This window comes from Oryctolagus cuniculus, chromosome 8 (assembly GCF_964237555.1).
Source record: "Oryctolagus cuniculus chromosome 8, mOryCun1.1, whole genome shotgun sequence".
NCBI classification, from domain to species: Eukaryota; Metazoa; Chordata; class Mammalia; order Lagomorpha; family Leporidae; genus Oryctolagus; species Oryctolagus cuniculus.
The window spans coordinates 74,793,705-74,813,696 of record NC_091439.1 but is presented as its reverse complement, the minus strand read 5'-3'; the positions used below and the strand labels follow the sequence as shown (position 1 = coordinate 74,813,696).

Below are 19,992 nucleotides of genomic sequence, written 5' to 3'. Positions count from 1 at the left end.
AATTTTCATTAGCAATGGTAGGTCTCCAACAATTAGTAATGTAATCATTACAGAATAATAGTCAAAATTAAGAATTAAAATATGGAATCATGCTCTGAAACACATTATTTTTATAATCATTATGTAAGTAGGTAAATAAGTACTCCAGAGGTATGACTAGTAGCATTCTTCAGCACTGGAAGCTATGCGCATTACAAAAATAAAGAAGTCTTTATTAGCCATCTAAGAAAAGATGTTTCCCTTAAGCTAAAGTTATAGATCAGATATTTTTATTATACATACCAAAGATGTTTTGATATAAGTAGGATTGTTAAAATTAAGTCAACTTGTAAGAGCACCAGGAATAAAACTTTGAAAGTTGGGATAATACAGTGGTTTCAGTATAGTTTGATTTAGAAACAGTAAGGAGCACATTTTGGTGTTCATTGTGACTTTCATGATTAAGGTACTTTGTTCTAAACTGTATTTAGATATTAAAATATACAGCAAATCAAAAAAATAATACTTCAAAATGAATTACTGGACATTCCCAGCATATACTATATGGGACAAAATATACAGAAAAGGCATATATTTAATGAGAATTTAATGGAGTTCTCAAAACTGCAGCAGTAACAATTTTCTCTTTTTAACAAAATGACTGCAGTCCTTTAAACAATAGATTTTTAACAGAAGTTAAAAATGGTGTGGGGAAGGACAAATATTCCAGAATCTGCTGACATAAAGCTAATATAAATTTAATTAATTTAGTTTTTTTGAAGGTTCTAAGAGATCAATGTTGTTCTTGGGTTCATGAGTAAGTGCTTTATAATCAATAAAAACTTTCAAGAGCTTATAACATGTAATACACACTTTTGATGGACAATATAGTTATACTGCTTAATTCTTTTATGAAAATATTTTTCAAAATAGTACAACCTGTAAAATCATCCCACTAGTCTATAAAACTATTAAAAATTAAAATTTGAAGTTATTAAATAAAAGTCCAGCATTTGTTTCTCTTAGTTTATAAATTGGCATTATATAAATGAGTAATATTTATCCTTATAAAAACACAAAATGTATTGAAGTTATTTTTAAACAGTTTCTTATCAATACAGTGTTATAATTTCAGAAATGTGTGGAAAACTGTTGAACACATAGAAGACACTTAAGTTTTCTTGTAGCTGCACCTTGAAAATACTTGATATAATTCCCATGCATCTAAAATTTTTTTAAAAGAATATTTTACTAACATGGTAACATTTTACTAACATGGTAACTAGAACAAAAATGGTTACCTTTTTTCCCCTTTCACTTCATGATTATGGCATTATCTTTCCTGTGAGAATAAGATTGATCCTTTTTAACATCTTTGTTTCCTTGTGTAAGATAACAAGATTCCCACACCTACCTACATTAATAGCCACGCGAGTACTAGAAGAGTTAAGCCTCTGAAAAATGAGCAGTGGTGGCTGGTTCAGGGACTTTTTATTTCCCTTTTTCCTTGGAATTAATTAGGTTGCTAAAAGATGGACCCTTTCTCCATCTTCTTGGTGTGTTTTGGAAGGAGTCGAAGAACAATAAGAGTAAGATGTCTTGTTTTTTGCTCAATTGTTTATGAAAATGGATGATTTCCTTTAGTTATGTCTACAATGACATTCAGATTGCATCGATTTTACCATGCTATTTGGAATAAAGACAAATAGTATGTTGTCTTTAAAAAGTCTAATACTTTCCCTCAATATCTAAATCTTTATTTTTGACTTGAGTGTTAGATGAGAAATGGACTATTATTAGGAATGGACTACTATGCTACAGTAAAATCTATTCAATAAAATGTGGAAGAAAACTGGATAACACCTGGGGGATATCCCAAAGGGTCGGGAGAGGTAGGTTAAACTTTGGAGATACGTGAATTAAATATGACAATTAAATTGTGTTTAGGACCAGTAGTTTGTTTTTCTCAATAAGGCAATGTTTTCCAATTTTATTAATATTGGAGCCCATTTAGCAAATCAAATGAAAACAAATCACTAAAAGATAGTCTAAGTCTTACATAATTAGTTCTGCATTCTGTTCCACACAGTAGTTCAGCTCCTGTTAACCCTCTTGTGTTACTGTTTAACCTACTGCTCTAGCGTTTTGTGCTACTTTGATAGTGTCAAAAATGAGGATACTTTTCACAAAAATCTGTTCTTGTTTTAAGCAATTGGAAAATCTGGAAACTCTGTATCTTTTATCCACTAGAACTGATTGACTAGACATAGGTGGGATCTCACCCTGGATCAGGCCCATGAACTCTGGTTCACAGTCATCACCTTCTGTGGTGTAGTCAGCAGGCCGTGAAAGCATTTGAGAGTATCCCTTCATGGAACATGATGCATAATTAATGATCCCCCAAGTATACCACAAGTAATAAACTCAAAGATTTTCCAGTAAGTGTCTTGGTAGTATGAATGTTCTAGGAATCCAATTTTTTATAATTTTGCTGATTGTTATGAACATATATTTCAAAATGACAAAAATGTGATCTGTATTTTTAAAGAGTGTTCTGCATTACAACAACTATATGCACATATGTTCTGACTCATACCACTACATCGTGAAAGGGCAAAGGGATGATCAATTGCACATGGGCAAGAACAATATCAAGTGATCCTAACAGAATCATAAAAGATCACAATTGTTCCTTTCTTTAAAAAAATGCTCTGACCAAAAAAAAAGAGTGCTTAGCCATTAATTATTTTTGCAGTTTCCTATAGAATAACACCAAAAAAAGGACATCATTAATTTTGATGTTCTCATACTACCCTGCTCCGTGTTTTCCTTCTGTGGTTCTCTGATTTCTTGCAACCATAAGTACTTCTCACCTAATTGCTCTCCTTTCTCCTAAGTCAGTCCTATTAGATGTTCCACATCAAAGACGCCTTGGACTACCAAATATTACTGTTTTTGTAAGATGACACTTTCAATGTTTTTGTATAACTACAGGTAGTAGAAGCCTCATTGAAGGCTTTGTTTTCAATCTCTCCAAAGTCATGTCATAGGGCGTGTCCTTTTTTCTGAGCATGTTCATCATCATATATTCTGATATGTACTTGTGCTTCAGTGAAGCATGATGGTTACAGTTTAGTCAGTTTATCTCCAAGAAACGTCTATTATTAGACATGTGAGAAAAGTGTATCTGCCTGTTTTACTGTCTCATGTTGAATTTATTAAAGAACAAACATAAAAGAAATTCAACCCATTTTTCCTGATTTGACTTCAGTTGTGAGTTGCGACCTTTGATTCCTCTGTCTGCTGGTTCACTTCCCAAATGGCTTGCAGCAACCACAGTTGGACCAGGATGAAGCCAGGAGCCTGCAGTTCCATCCAGGTCTCCGATGTTGGTGGGTGTCAGGGAACCTAGCACTTGGGCCATCTTCTGCTGGTTTCCTAGGTGCATTAGTAGGGAGCTGGATTGGAAATAGAGCAGCTGGGACTCAAACTCAACGCCTGTATGGAATGCTGACATTGTAGGTCACAGCTTAACAACGCAGGGCCTCAAGATCTCCAAGTTTAATCCAAGAAAGTCCTATATGAAGGTAGATCAGAAACTTCATAGAAAGTTGGAATTAAAAAAATGCTTATTTTGATGTAATTTTTAAAACTTGTATTTATGAAGGGTTTTCAACAAGTAAGTGGGAAATTAGTATTATGAAAAAGCAATTTATGAATTATAAAAACTGCACCAAAATGAACTTTTTTAAAAAGTTTTATTTTATTATTTTAAAGGCAGAGTTAGAGAGGCAAGGGCAGAGAGAAAGAAAGGGGGCCAGTGCCGTGGCGCGCTAGGTTAATCCTCCGCCTGCGGTACCAGCATCCCATATGGGTGCTGGTTCTAGTCCCGGTTGCTCCTCTTTCAGTCCAGCTCTCTGCTGTGGCCTGGGAAAGCAGTGGAAGATGGCCCACATACTTGGGCCCCTGCACCTGCATGGGAGACCAGGAAGAAGCACCTGGCTCCTGGCTTCGGCTCGGCGCAGCTCCGGCCATTGCGGCCACTTGGGGAGTGAAACATCGGATGGAAGACCTTTCTCTCTCTCTCTCTCTCTCTCTGTAACTCTGTCAAATAAATAAATAAATAAAAGAGAGAAAAAGGTTCCTGAGCACTTGGACCATCTTCCACTGCTTTCCCAGCCCATAGCAGAGAGCTGGATTGGAAATGGAGCAGCCGAGACTCAAGTCAGCACCCATGTGGGATGCCAGCATTGCAGGCGGTGGCTTTTCCCACTGTGCCACAGTGCCAGCCCCCAGAATAAACCTTTTAATCCTATTTTTTCAAAGTTTTGGAAGTACTTTTATATGTTGTGAGCAATATGGAGCAGAAATCCTTATGTACAGTTCCTTGTACTTTGTTTTCAAATGTAAGAGAAATGTATTTTAAACATAAATCCTCTACTTCAGTGAAGATTGGTGCTTCATATGCATTGCTACAAGTCATGCTGTTTATTTCATACCCTCAAGTATTCACTTGAGCTCATATATCAGGTTCCTTTTATGAAAAATAATTAATGGAAATATTCATTAATTGTGAGGGAGAAGGAATAAATATAATGAATTTGTCTTGAGGGAAAACTGCTAAATAAAACATTACTGGGGAGGAAAAGAAATGCATGATAATTTCTTTAACAATCAGAGCATATGGTATCTTATGTCAGGAATACACCATAGTAAATCTTTAAATCTCTAAACCTCTGTAGTAAGGTAACCATCTAACTTCATGAATGTATAACCTCCTATGAAGGAAAACATTATTCAATTACTTCGGAATATTGAGACAGGGATGGAAGCATGGTGAAGAAAGGGCTGTTGATTGTAATTTTTTTAATTTAATTTATTTGACAGGGAGAGGGAGGGAGATGGAGGAGGGGGATACCTTCCATCTGCTAGTTTCAATTTATTTTGTCTAACAGTATCATAAGATGAAAGAAAAGATTCTGAGGCTCTAGGAGCCTGTGTGATATAAGGGTAGCTATTCCTGCTTGCTTTTAGTTTCCATTGCCTGGTGTATTCCAACCCTTCACTTTTAGTCTGTGTATATCTTTGTTTGAAGTGAGTTTCTTGTAGACAGCATAGAGTGAGGTCATGTTTTTTTCTCCATTCAGCCAACCTAAGTCTTTTTGTTGTTGAATTTAATCCACTTATATTCAAGGTTAGTATTAATGGATAAGAATTAAGACTGCCATGTGGTTTATTGGATAATTATTCTGCCTGCTCTGTCAATGAATTTGTTGGTGACTGTTTCATGTTTCCTTCTAATGCAGGACACCCTTCAGAATTTCTTGTAAGGCTGGTCTGGGAGTGAATTCTCTGTTTTTGCTAGCTGGAAAATACTTCATTTCTCCTTCATTTTTAAAGGATAGCTTCATTGGATGTAACATTCTTGGCTGGAAGTTTTTTGTTTTGTTTTTTCCATTTAAGACCTTGAATCTGTCATCCCACTCTCACTATCCTGTAAAGCATTTCTGCTGAAAAGTCTGATGTTGATTTAATTGGTTTTTCTGTATATGTAACTTGACACTTTTCTCTTATAGTCTTTAGAATTCTTTACTTGTCTTTAACTTTTGACAATTTGACAAAAGTATGCCTTGGAGAAGTCCTTTTTCAATTGAGTGTGCTTGGAGTTTTTTGAGATTCTTGTTTCTGGCTGTCTATGTCTCTCTGAAGACCTGGGGAATTTTCAACTATTGTTCATTTAGCAGGTTCTCAACACCTTTTTCCTTTTTTCCTTCAGAGAGAGGGAGAGAGAGAGGGGGAGGGAGAGGGGGAGATAGAAGGGGAAGGAGGGGGGGAGGGAGAGGGGGAGGGTAGGGGGAAGGAGAGGGGAGGGAGGAGAAGAGGGAAGGAGGTAGGGAGGGAGGGAGGGAGAAGGGGAGGGAGGGGGAGAGGGAGGGAGGAAGGGAAGGAAAAGGGGAGAGGGAGAGAGGGAGAGAGAGGTCTTCCATCTGATGGTTCATTCCACAATTGGCTGAAACAGCCGGAGCTGTACTGATTCAAATCCAGGAGCTTCTTCTGGGTCTCCCACACGGGTACAGGGGCCCAAGGAATTGGGCCATCTTCTACTGCTTTCCAAGGCCATAGCAGAGAGCTGGATTGGAAAAGAAGCAGCTGGGACCTAAACTGGCACCCATATGGGATGCCGGCACAGCAGGTGGCCCCGGAATATTGTGTTCTTCTGGAGGCATCATGCTACCTTGCTTCTTCATTTCTCCTGCATCCCTATGCTGATGTCTGTCCATTTAGTGCCCTTATCCCTTCCTTATGAGTAGGTTTTATTGAAAAGAGTTCATGGTTTAGCTGGAATGCAGGGTATCACTTAGCTTATTGCTTTGACTTTGGTTCTAGGTGAGCTCCAGAGTGTAGTCTCTCAGTGATTTGTCTTTCTTAATGTCAGTTATGTCTGTGAGTGACATAGTGGACTAGTCTGCTGCATTTTGTATGGATAGAAGGGCAGCTTTGAGATGAGTAAGGGTTTCCTTGGGTCTCTATATTTGGCCCACATAGAGTTCAGTGTTAGTCTCCCTGGTGAATGTGATAGCCTTGGCCTTGTTCTTGTTGCTATAGGTGGCAAGGGTGGCTTCCTCTTTGTCCTACTGGCAAGCTTCAGTGATGCTGGGGTTTGTGATATTACTGTGGCTCTAGGACTATGTGATACAGATGAACCCTTCCTCAGGTCCTACTAGGAGAGCCCTGTAGCTTATAATACCAACACCCCTAGTCCTGGGACAACAAGATGTGAAGTGAACCCTGTTCAAGTCCTACAGGGTGACCACAACGTATACAGATTTTCTGTGGAGGGTATGAGACCAGAGAGGTAGAATACAGGTAGTTTCTTCCCTGTGTCCTCCAGGTGGGTTCCAGTGGCATTGAGAAATTTAGAACAAATTTTAAAATCCTGGTTTTGCAGTATACAATGGGCTCACTACCCAGATTTCCCAGGGTGGGAGTATTAATATTTTTTTATCAGCCTGCTTCTATTGTTAGCCCACAGAAGCTTAGGCAAATCCACTGGCACCTCATATTGAGTTCAACAGCATGGTTCTGGGACTAGTGCCCCCACACTCCCGTAGTTGCAGGATGTAGGGGATCTGTCCCTTGCCCCACTCATTGCCCTGACTCTGACTGCGATGCTGGTAGGAGCAGAATAGAGGCACTATGTGGTTTTTTGCTGCTGAGTATGGTGTTCTGTGTGTGTAGGGGAGGAGAGGAAAATAAGAGCATGCAGTTTCCCTTCTGCAAGCCTGGCTCAGACCTGAATGGCTCAAACCCCATTCAGCTCTCAAGGCTTAAGTAAAAGTCAGTAAGTGACTGTGGAATTCCTTCTCAGCTAGAACTGCGAGTGGAGAGGCAGGGGGAATGGCTTCCTACCCTAAGGTGATAAGATGGCGGCTTACAGCTAGCAGCTGGCAGCAGCAGTGTCTCTGTTGTCTTCTCTCCTCTTCCCCACCGGGAGACTCTTTGTCCTCCCTGGCCAAGATTTTGCCAAGATTTCCATTAGTCATAAACACCCTTGGAAAAAATAGCCCTTCCTTTGTTCTTTTCATATCCCAGAGCATCTTAAGTTACTGTGGTTAAACCCTCAACTTAATCACTTTTTAAAGACTGTATTTTCAAATGTGTTTGAGACTTCAGCTTGTGAATTTGAAGCAACACAGTTAATTTGCTCTGTAACAGATAGGCACACTCAGTCCTGCTCTGTGAATGCCTTGAGGAAATAAATCTTGAGGAAATAAATGCCTTTTGACAGAATTTACAAAAAAATTTACCATATTGACATGATATTTTTATTAACTAAGTTTGCAGTACTAATAAATTCTCAGGTATGAATTTATATGAGGAACTGTACAAGGGGAAAAATAGATTTCCTTAGTGTTTTACATTTATTAATTAGTATACTCATTTGAGTATTTTCCAATGTCACATTGCTTTTCATTAAATTTGGAAATACCACTAAATGTCACAATATTCAAATTACCTTCAGGTTGAGGGTAAGAAATAATTTTATTTCTAAAACATATTTCTGTTAGGTATGGAATAGCTCGGGGTTCTGGCCTTTCATAAACCCAGACAGGAGAGACAGAAAAAGGAGACTGAGACCGACCTCAATAGAGACAGGTTGCTTTATTTGAAGCAAAGAGCTTGGCAGTCGTCTTGTGAAGAGACTGTGCACTGGGAGCATTTAGAACTCGGGTTTTTATCTGGTTAAGAAGGGAATTTTCCCCTGGGGGTGAGTAGATGGCAGCTGGTGGAAATTAGGGGGCTCTCTGAAGCCTCAGGGAACTTCCCTCTTATCCTCTTTCACAAGATGCCCTGTGCAGCTTATCTGCTTTGCCATTTGCATTGTAAGGAGTTGGGAAGTGTCTGGTTGGCAACAAGGATCTGGACAAAAGGGAGGAAGTGGGGTGGGGGAGGAAGGGATAGGGAAGAAAGGGAGTGTTGCTGTGGATTCATTTCTGGGAGGAGGAGCGTAGTGGGGGCAAGAGGCACCACAGAGACCCAGGGAATCTGGTTAAAGCTGGCCTGAGACAAAGGAGCGGTCTATGCCCTAACCAATCACACCCTGTTGCCAGGCAGTTTCTGAAGCCATCCAATCACAGCCTGTTGCCAGGCAGTTTCTGTTGCCAGTGGCCATCTTGGCATGGCCTTCTCATTCCACCACATTTCCTTTTCATTTATTTTTGAGCAACGGGAGGCATAATTCTTGGCCATACCATTGCTGACCCTGTTTCCATGTGGTCTCTGTATGCAGCTGTGCCTGTCTTAGGTTGTCCCCCAGGGGATCTTGCCTGTCGTTGACTAACTAGCGCTCAAATCAAGAGACCACAGGATTGCTTGCTCAGATGGGGGTAGGAATGAAGAACAATGTTAATCAGGAATGGCATGACTGCACACAGGCTGTGGGCTGTTTGAGTGGCTGATCAGAGCTAGTGGGGTATAAAACAGTAACAGATGTGGCTATGGGCAGTTCCTCAGGGTAGGATGATAGGGCGGGTGTGTTCACTAACAAGGTGGACTCTCAGTCTTGTTCAGCTGGTTCTGGTTGGCTGTAAGTTGCAGGCTTGATGTTTCTGGCTGGTACCCAAATGGGCTATCCCACATTCTCTGGAAAGACACAAGCATATCCTCGACCCTTGGTTAGCAGAGGGAGTGGTCCCTTCCATTCTCCTGTCAGGGGGTCTTTCCACCTAACTAGGGGCTGGGGTCTGGGATGGAAAGGATCCCCAGTGTTTATAAGCTGGGCTGATCCCTTGGGAATCAAAACTAAGAAAATTGATAGTGAAAAGGACCTAAGTCAAAGCAAGCTGTGGGTCTGGGGGCATATGATTGTTTTTCTGTCTTTGTAAGAGATCTTTAATTGTCCTGTGAGTTCTTTCAATGATGGCCTGTCCCTGTGGGTTGTATGGGATACTTGTGGTAGACTGTATATTCCAGGATTTCAGGAAGGAATTAAATTCCTGTGATGTATACGCTGGCCCGTTATCAGTCTTAATGGTCCAGGGGACACCAAGGACCAGCATGGCTGATTTAACCTCCTTTATCACATTACTACCCTTTTCTCCGGTTTGGGCAGTTGCAAATATAGCCTTTGAATAAGTATTTACCACCACATGGACAAACTTAAGTTTACCAAAGGAGTTAATGTGGGTGACATCCACTTTCCACAGCTTATTAGGAGCAAGGCCTCGCGGGTTCACTCCTGCTTGCTGCAGTGGGCCTAACGGGGTGAGGGGTGCACAATTCTTGTAAGGGAGGAGGGGAAAGGTGCAACAAGTCCTTTATTCCAGCCCCTAGAGGGAAAAAGGGAATGGGGCATGGATTTCATCTGGCTATTTCTGCTGAGAAGGGGCAGTGCCTCTGGGGTTTGCCTCTAGAGCCTGGAATCCTCCTCAGGTTATAAGGGAAGGGGCTAGTATCCTTGATTTAGGTGGTGGAGTAGCATCATTATCTTAACCTGGTGTTAAGAGATGGCTTTGATAAGGTTCTGTAAGAAGTTTTGGAGCAAATTAAATAGGCATGGTTCGAATAGCAGGACCATGAGGATGACCATGACAGGTCGAGAAGTGGAGCTACCCATGCCCACTCTTCTAGTGTAGCAGTCCACACTGCATTTTGTTGGTTTTGAGCCTATGCCCGCTCCAGTAGTCTATTTTTTATTTTGTCTGGGGAGTCAGTTACCACTCCAGACTGGCTGGCATTATAACAGCATTCTTCTCCCAGGAAAAGACAGGTGCTGCCCTGTTGTGCTGTCAGGAGATCTAGTGCTCTCCTGGTTGCAAGACCACGGATGCCACGAAGTTTGTTGTTGTAATGTAGAAGCCGCCTGGTGGAGGCTTTCAAAGTCAATGTCAATTTGTTGGGCCAATTGGTTTAATGAGTGCTGAGAGAAATTTTTTTAATGCTGGTCCAATCAGTAGGAGCGACTGCCACTAATCCTACAGCAAGAATTGGGGCAAGGACTGCAGCTACAGACAGCAGCAGGTTGTGACAATAAAATTAAACAAAAGTAAAACAGATATTTGCATAGGAGTGAAGTCACTGAGGGGACCACCCAGGGGCCAACAGTAAGATTAACCTGAGGGTCAAGAAGTTGATCTGCTTGGAGTGAAGTTCGTCAAGGTTCCCAGGAGCCAGATATCTTTGACTAGGTATTGGAGGTTGTCAAATGAGGAGATCTGAGGTGAAGTCATCCAGAGGTCTTCCTGAAGCGCTGTGAGTCAGGCATAGATGTGAGGCAGGGTAAAGGCCAGTAGGCTAGAAGGTGACTGTGAGACAAATCCTGCTCAAAAATGGGAGATAACTTGGGTTAGTTTGAGTGATATAGGGCTGGTGGGGTGGCCATATATCAAGAGTGGATTGGCATGGGAGGGGTTTCTCTTAATGAGGCTTTCTAGAAATTGTTGGGATAGGACTTGTGAGGACAGGGGAGTCTTTATGAATTGCTCTAAGACTTGAGTAGAGGGATGAAAAAGGGTAGTTATGAGAGGATTTCAGAGGTAGAAGGATTAAATGGGTGTTGGGATAATTCTGAGGTTGTAGCTTTTAGGGTAAGTACAAAGTTTAGGGGGCTGAGAGATGGCACTGTGGCATATTGGGTAGAGCCGCTGCCTGTAGTGCCGGCATCCCATATGGGCACCCTTTCAAGTCCTGGCCGCTCCTCTTCCAATTCAGCTCTCTGAAATGGCCTGGGAAACTAGTAGAAGATGGCCCAAGTCCTTGGGCCCCTGTACCCATATGGGAGATCCGGAAAAGGTTCCTGGCTCCTGGTTTCAGACCATTGTGGCCAGTTGGGGGTGAACCAGCAGTTGGAAGACCTCTCTCTCTTTGCTTCTCCTCTCTGTGTAACTCTGATTTTCAAATAAATAAATAAATCTTTAATGTAAAATAAAATTAATTAAAGTTTAGGGAGCTGTCCAAAGAGTGAGTGAGGGCAATCTGCTCTGCCACTTGGTCTGTGATATTATTTAAAATGGTCAGGGGAAACTTATCTCTTTGGTGACCGTGAAAGTGGAATAAAGCAACTTGTTTGGGAAGGAAGGCTGCATCAAGAAGAGCTTTAATGTGAGAGGCATTGACTACAGGAGTGCCTTCTGAGTGAGAAAGCTGTGTTCTCTCCAGATAAGGATATTAGAATGAAGAATATTATAGGTATGTTTGGACTCAGTGTGGATGTTTATATGTTTATCCTCTGTTAGTGTGAGAGCTCCAGAGAGCACAATCAGCTCTGCTTGTTGGGAAATAGTTTTGGGTGGCAGCAGTTGTGATAAGTTGTGTTTGGGGGGATTAGAGATGTTTCCTTGTGTGATTGTATACCCTGCTGCATAGGACAGTATTTTGGGGAACTGCTGTCAATAAACCAATGTGGGATGTAGGGGTCTTGAAGAGGCTCATTGGTGATATGGGCAAAGGGGTTGAGACCTCACAGCAATTCTGTTTTATCATTTGTGAATCTTGGGTACGGAGGGGGAGGAGTGTTGCAGCATTTAGAATGGAGGATGGGGAGAGGGATAAGGTTGGGTAATTCGGGTAGGATCTGGACCCTGGAAGGAGGAAGAGAAGAAAAGTCTAATGGCTCACTAGGTCTTGGAGGTAATGGGGTGGTTGAATATGTAAGGGTGAGGTAGGGACCTGTGGTCAAGACAGGGTTCAAGCAGAAGGTGGCTTCTGGAGGGTGCTGCAGCACCAGCTCACAAACACTGTCTCCATTAGAGGTTTCATGTGCAACAGCCATCTAGGCTCTCATTGCTTTAAGTCTGGATGAAATAGATCTAACAAGCAAATTAAATATGCAGGGTAAAACTAAAGACAGAGTCATTGTTAGAGGACCTAAGAGAGGGCACTGTCCAAACCAGAAGGGAGTTTTTCATTGAGAGGCAAACAGAAAAATAGATTGAAAATTTATTAAATGAAAATAGATTGATAGCTTTTGTATTTAAAATTCTTCTTTTATAACCTTCTATGACTTCCTCACACCTTCTGCAACTTACTTAAACCTTCTTAGCTTTTCATTCCAGTCTAGAATAAACTAGCCATTAGGATAAATTCTTACAAGCCTTGTCCTTTCTTCATGCAAAATTCTCTTTCTATCTTGATCTTTATGCCTAAACCCAATGACCAGTTATAGCTGAAATAAAATTTTATGGATGGGGTTATTATTTATCGTTGTTAGGTTAATGGGAGAGGGCATCTATCAGAGTAAATGGACATCCCTCTGGTTGGAGAGAGAAATTTTTAAGGAGGAGAATCTGAGAGGTGATAGAATAAAGTACTGTTATGGAAAAGGATATATGCCTAAAATAGTTATTAACCTGGTAAGCCCGTTGGTTTGTGGCACCAGTAGTCTTGATTATTATTCTATATAGGCTGGAAGAGATATTGTTAAGGTAACATTAGGCAAGGGACCTAATATTAGGAGGGGGACCTTTATTACTATATTTGTTTTCTCTTTGTGGAACATTGCTGGGTACAGGGCTTCATGGGTGTGGAATTCCTGAAATTCCTCCCAAGATTTTACAATGGACTTGATGGCACTCTTGGTGCAGGACTGGGGAGCCAAAGAAGAAGAAGCCACTAGTTAGAGCAGACTTTGGAGCTGAACCCATCCAGAGGGCAGAGGGGTAGGGTTTGAAGTAGGCTTGAAGACCAGAGCTGTTTGTTGAGGGAGGTGAGAGTGCCTGATAAAGTGGAGGGGTGGTGAGAGGAAGGATCCCTAGCAAAGTTCACAGTACATTGTTTTAGCACTTTGGAACTTCCCAGATGAAGGGCTTTCCAGAGAGGAGTTCATAGGAGGAACAGTCCTGACATAAAGAGGGTCAGTTGTGACAGATGAAGAAAGCCTGGAGGTATGGGGGTAGAAACTGGTCCTACATGGTTGGAAACAGGAGCAGTGAGAGAAGAGAGGGAGGAGGGAACCTCAGACTACTTGTCATTCCATTTGAGGATGTTACATGGGTCTGTGAATAAAGAACATTTTGGCTAAAGGTACCAAATTCTAGCCAGCGATTGCAGTTATCTAATTTGTATTGAGGCCAAATTTGTAGGCAAAAACATGTCATTTTGCCGCCTGGCGCCGCAGTTCACTAGGCTAATCCTCCGCCTTGTGGTGCCGACACACCGGGTTCTAGTCCCGGTTGGGGCGCCGGATTCTGTCCCAGTTGCCCCTCTTCCAGGCCAGCTCTCTGCTGTGGCCAGGGAGTGCAGTGGAGGATGGCCCAAGTGCTTGGGTCCTGCACCCCATGGGAGACCAGGAGAAGTACTTGGCTGCTGCCATGGGATCTGCGCGGTGCGCCAGCCGCAGTGCGCCAGCCGCGGCGGCCATTGGAGGGTGAACCAATGGCAAAAGGAAGACCTTTTTCTCTCTCTCTCTCTCTCTTTCTCTCTCTGTCCACTCTGCCCATCAAAAAATAAAAAACAAAAAAACAAAAAACCCAAAACATGTCATTTTGTAAGCCAGAAGATCCTTAAGCACCAGAGGCTTAAGATTTAACATGCAAGCCAAGGGCAGTCATTCTCTTGGAATGGAAATTTTGGACCCCATGGTGTAAGGCAAAGAGATCAGATTCATGTCTCTGGGCCAAGTCCTCACTTAATCCAGAGGCCGGAGAAATGGAGACAGAGATGCAGCAGTGAAGTTGAGCGTCCCCTTATTCACTGTGGATCAGGCCAAAGCCAGAGCCAGTAGGCAGAGTGCACGCAGCAGTGGACTTAGGCGTCCCCTCATTCACTGGTGGGTATGACTGCAGTCGGACATGACCTCCTAAAATTTACACAAAAATGTGGCCCTTTAAAGTTCCCCAGAAGCGCCATCTGGGATGCCACATATGCTACCAGAATTTGGGGTACCATACGATTTCACCATGGGCTTATTACTAAATCCCCAATATTAATAAGCCCGAGAGGGTTCTTGCCTAATATTTAGAGAAGCATTCTAAATACTGGCATCCATAAATGAAGCAACATGGTATGTTTTAAGCCTTTATTTAGTGAGAAAGGTGCCTAGGAGAGTTAGAGCTTTATTTTAGAGAGAGAGGTAAATCTGGGTTCATACCGAGCACCAGGAACCAGCCACATGGAGGAGCATCTAGGCCAGGAAGCCTGGGGCGCGTGGCACAGGGCTACAGCAAGCCCCCCTCCTAAGAGGCCAGGGAAGAAGAGAAGGGACGGACACACTGTGTCCCAGGCTGCTTTTAACCCACTTCCAAAGGGGAGTGGTTAATTAACCTGATTGACTGGTGGGCACCCAGATGTGGCCAGGTAGGGGGATGAGGTCATACAGGGGTGTGGTGAACATATCGGGTAGGGTGTGAGGTCACACAGGGGGCTTGGTGAAGGCGTGATCTTCTAGCTCACAAACCTAATAGATTTTAGCCTGTTTGCCTGCCTACTTCAGTCGGAGCCTACAGGCAGAAGATCCTGGTCCTAGACCCCGAAGACAATATCCTAGGGTACCTCTAGAATATATCTGGACAGAGAAGTCTTACCTTACTGCACAAGGAGCCAAGGTCGATGTCTGGATGTAGTTTGGTCGAATGGCAAGAAGCACCAAGGATCTGGACAAAAGGGAGGAAGTGGGGTGGGGAGGGGAGGGAAGAAAGGGAGGAGGGGAAAGGTACAACAGGCCTTTAAATGCCACAATATTCAAATTACCTTCAGGTTGAGGGTAAGAAATTTATTTCTAAAAAATATTTCACTAAATTCTGATTATAAACACTAAGGGTAATATTTAAATTGCAATAACAACTATCAAGCAATATTTACATCTGTGTAGTATTACTTTGCATACATATGTTCCTTTCGGTCTGATAAGATAAATTTAGAATGAGCATTATACCTATTATTTGACTTCTATATACAGCATTACTGATATATGATAAATGCTTTTATTATAAAAGTGAGAATTCTTTTTCTAGTAAAGCAAATATTTTTACATTAACACCAAAATGAATTTCATTTGTTTTAAAAGATATGCATTTTCTCTCAGATCTCAGAAAAAAGATTTTAGTGGAAAAGATAAACAAATACTTTTGTATTGCCTACTAGCTTCATGTTACTGGTCAGTTCTTTTTCAGACTTGTTCAAACGGTTTTGAAGAGGTATGTATTAGGTAAATAACTTGTCAACAGTAATATGTATTAAAAACCAGTGATGTACCTTCTGACATCATCATACACTGAACTACATATTCATTTTCTTCCTTAAATTCATGTTTTAAAAAAGATTTGTTTATTTGAAAGTCAGAGACAGAGAAAGATTTCATTCTTTGGGTGACTCCCCAAATGGCCACAATGGCGTGGGCTGGGCTAGGCAGAAGCCTGGAGCCTTGAACTGCATATAGGTACCTTCTGTGTGAGGCAAGGACCCAAGTGTGTGGAGCGTTTTCCACTGGTTTCTAGGGTGCAGTAGCAGGAAACTAGATGAGAAGTGGAGCAGCAATGGGACTTGAACCCAGCCTCCTATGTGGGAAGCCAGCATTGACAATGGAGACTGAACCTGCTGGCCCTTCTTGCTTACATCTAAATCTCACTGAGTTTCTTCTTCTTTGTCCAGGTCTGTGACTTATATTTTGTTAACATTTTTGGGGTTCTCCAAGTGATACTAATAGAAAACTTACTTTGTAAAAAGGCTTATTTCATCATGCTTTCATTCAGTCTTAACTCTGTTTAATCGGAATCATTTTAACAAATTTATTGGACTGAGTATTGAATTCAATTTTTAAGATCATCTTTTAAGAATCTATGTCACTGAGTTAAACAGAGTCCCAGAAAGCTGCCCAATGCATAGATTCATATTGTATTCCATAATTGGATAGAGCAAAGTTTTGTAGGATAAATCTTAGAAGTATGATAATTTTTGGGTATAGGTATTGAAGGTCTTTCTAGATTCATTTTTGTATACAGTACAGGATGTTTAACTACTGCCTGTAAAATTCAAAAGCCAATAAAGGCCTGGAAAATTTGCAAAATGCAGTTAAAATTATGTGTTTCAAGAAACACATACATTTCTAGCCTTAACATTATAACATCAATCTTGGTTCTGGAACTCACTTCAGAGTGAATTGACATTACTAAAATGTTTGTTCTGTCTGCCAGCAAGATGCCAAAACAATTTTATTTGGAAACAGTTGAAGTCATCTTGTGCACAGTTGGCTGGTCCTCAAAACATGCTGCTCCCAAGTATGTAGAAAACCCTGATGTGTGATCATCATGAAGGTGGGAATCACTGCTTGCACATCCATGTTAACAAGATTCCTTAACATTTAATGTAGACATCAGGTATTATAATTATTTTAGCATTAATATTTGTTTTGAGATAATATTATCAATGATAATCTAAGCATCTCATATCATATGTGACACATCCAGTATGTATTTTTTGTCTTAGTATTATCATTTCTGTAAACCCTGAATAATGTTAATCAATACTGTTTTTTTCTCTAATACTACACCAGAGTTTACCAATAAGTGTGAAGTATATCAAGTGTAAATTAAATATACCATAACACATTTCAAACTTAAATAAGAATTTAGCTCTGAAGGTAAAATTCAAAAACCATGAGTTATTAAAACATTGCCATTGAAGATAGACCATGAATATGAGAAACTACTAAATATGTACTCAGCAGGAGTCTAATTTATCTGGCACTAAATTTCATCTTTTCTACCTTGGAATTGACCAGTTAAGTAACAAATTAATTTTAGAGTTGAATCTTATCAACATGTATGCTATAGATAGAATTGATGTCTTTCTAAAAATGGCTCTGTTGAACCTTATCCGCAGTATGATAAGGTTAGGAGCTAGGACCTTTGGTAAGTGTTCAGGCAATGGAGACAGAGACTACCTGAATTAGTATCAATGCCCTCAAAAAAGATTTGAGAGAATAGCCTGATCCCTTCCATCCATGTCTCATAGAAAATTTTCTGGTTTTGAGTCAGGAAGCAGGCCCTCACCAGACCACAGATCTGCTAGAACTTTGGTCTTGGGTTTTCTAGCCTTACTGCAGCCCAAACAGATTAAGATAATGCACTTGAAAGTGCATTTCATTAAGTGCAATTCATGCAATTAAATAATTTGAAAATGACTGTATTTTCCTTGGTTACAATATAATAAAAATATGAGACCAAAATATTTTATTAAGACATTGGGCTTCCTTTATTTTTATTGTACTGTAAGGAGATATCAGGCAGCCGTGGTAACAGATACAGTAAAATGAAATAAGCAAATATTCTGGATTGAAGTTTTCATATCTCATAAATTTAGCATTTCTTTACTGTACTTTCCATAATATAGATAAATAATTTGGTAGGGATTCCCCTATTTATAGTAATTCTCTTTGGTAAAAGTGGTATATTGATGATAAAAATTAAAACTTGGGTAGTTATGAGAAAATCAGAAGATTCAATTTAGTCTTACCTATAATAAAGGTGTTTGTTGTAGTGTAGAAGAATAATGAATATCACTTTAAAATGCCTTTCAAGACAGAATGAAAGGTGCAATGTGTTTTGGCATAACCTACTTCTATTCCTTTGAATAATGGCTGAGGCATCGTGCAGAAAATTAGAGGTAAATGATTGCCAGATGTATATATTCCACTATAATCAACAACCTAATAGCAATCACTTTGAAGACAGATGTAATTCTGAGCGTGACTGTTGAGGCATTTCTCTTTTCTTCATCCTTTTTTTTTTTTTTTTTTTTGGACAGGCAGAGTTAGACAGTGAGAGAGAGAGAGACAGAGAGAAAGGTCTTCCTTCTGTTGCTTCACTCTCCAAATGGCCGCTACAACCGGTGCTGTGCCTATCCGAAGCCGGGAGCCAGGTGCTTCCTCCTGGTCTCCCATGCAGGTGCAGGGCCCAAGCACTTGGGCCATCCTCCACTGCCCTCCCGGGCCACAGCAAAGAGCTGGACTGTAAGAGGAGCAGCCGGGACTAGAACCCGGTGCCCTTATGGGATACCAGCGCCGCACGCAGAGGATTAACCAAGTGAGCCGCGGCGCCAGCCCAAGAATTTTTAAATATTATATTGTCAACATTCAGTTTATGTCTTTGTACCTGGATGTGCTTTGTTTCTTAAACTCTTTGTCAGCTTTTCATCACCTGAATATCTGAGAGCAAGAACATACAGGAGAATAAGGTTTATTTTGTCTTACTGTTTTGGAGGTTCACAGGCCAAAGCCCGGCAGTCTCATGAGTTTAGACATCTGGTGGAATAACAGGTGGAGGAAGTCATTATATGGTGACTCAGGAAGCAAAGAGGCACAGGAAGCACGCTCTACTTATGTAAAACAACCCTCTTGCAGGAACTACCTTTTGAGGGCAAGTCCCCAATCAATTAAAGACCTCCAACAAGGCACACAAATCTCCAGCTATAATAAGTGAATGCATTAATCATTAGTATAGAACTTTGGGGTTTAAACAACTGCGTGAGTTTGTGGAGCCAAATCCTGTTCAAACCATAAAACTCTTTTACTTAGCAAATCTGATGGAAAACCCTGTGTCAAGATAAGTAGCAGTGTTAATGTAGAGAAAATATGTTTATATTAAGATTGTGCCACATATACTTCTTAGAGTGACTACAAAAACCTGCTAAACCAGACAGAGTTTGGTAAGCAATATTTGAACCAAAAATTAAAAGCTGAGAAGAATTTTCAAAGCATAATTAATGGTAGAGGAATTAAAATACTTTCTCCCCTAAGTATTATTGCCATAGACTGAACCAAGTAGAAAAATTGAACCTTTCTAGATTCTATGCCATGTAGTTAAGAGATTGGCCATAATTTCTGGCAGTAACACCCACAGGAATAAAGCCTGCCATTGTGGTCTATCCTGTTGTTAGTTAGCATTAACACTTCTGATTCTCTTTCTGCTTATTGCCATGAGCCATGGTCACTTACTGATACCAGTTTTACTGTTGTCATTTCTATTTTATTGCTTCCTTGAATGTGAGGAGTCATTCAGAACAATGAACAAATATTTGTTAAGGTCTTTGTATGTTTAAGACACTATGAAAATGTTCTAGGATTGAAAATATTTTTATTCTGATTGTGGAAAAAGCTAGAAAAGAATATCATTGTTTTTATTTGAATATGGCCTGGAAAAGTACAAAGTATTTCTACTGGAGGGAGTTGATAAAAGGGAAGTGTCTGAGATCTAAGAGAAATAACACTAAAGGCCTTTAGCTGGACCCTGGGAGTAGAGAAATGATAAATATGCAGTCATGTTTTCAGTCAGGCTGTGAGAAGTTGTGATGTGAAAGACATCATATCCTTTAGTAAAGAACTTGACAGGAAGAGTGTGGATTGGTGCCTCCTCACATGGGGCACCAAAATGTAAGGAAAATAGTGCAGAACAGAGAGGAGAGACAGAACATGAACTCACAGCCAGACCAAATTTATTCAGAGAAAATGAATCCACAGAGGTCAACCAACTGCCATCATGTTCACATACCAAACACAGAAGCCCAGAACCCAGCAGGCTG

General features: G+C 40.7%; 1 protein-coding gene across 7 annotated transcripts in view; it reads left to right on the top strand.

Moving 5' to 3' along the window:
* The window catches only part of CCSER1 (coiled-coil serine rich protein 1), a 1,459,660-nt gene that overhangs the window by 594,273 nt on the left and 845,395 nt on the right, over positions 1 to 19,992 (top strand). The window lies entirely within an intron of this gene.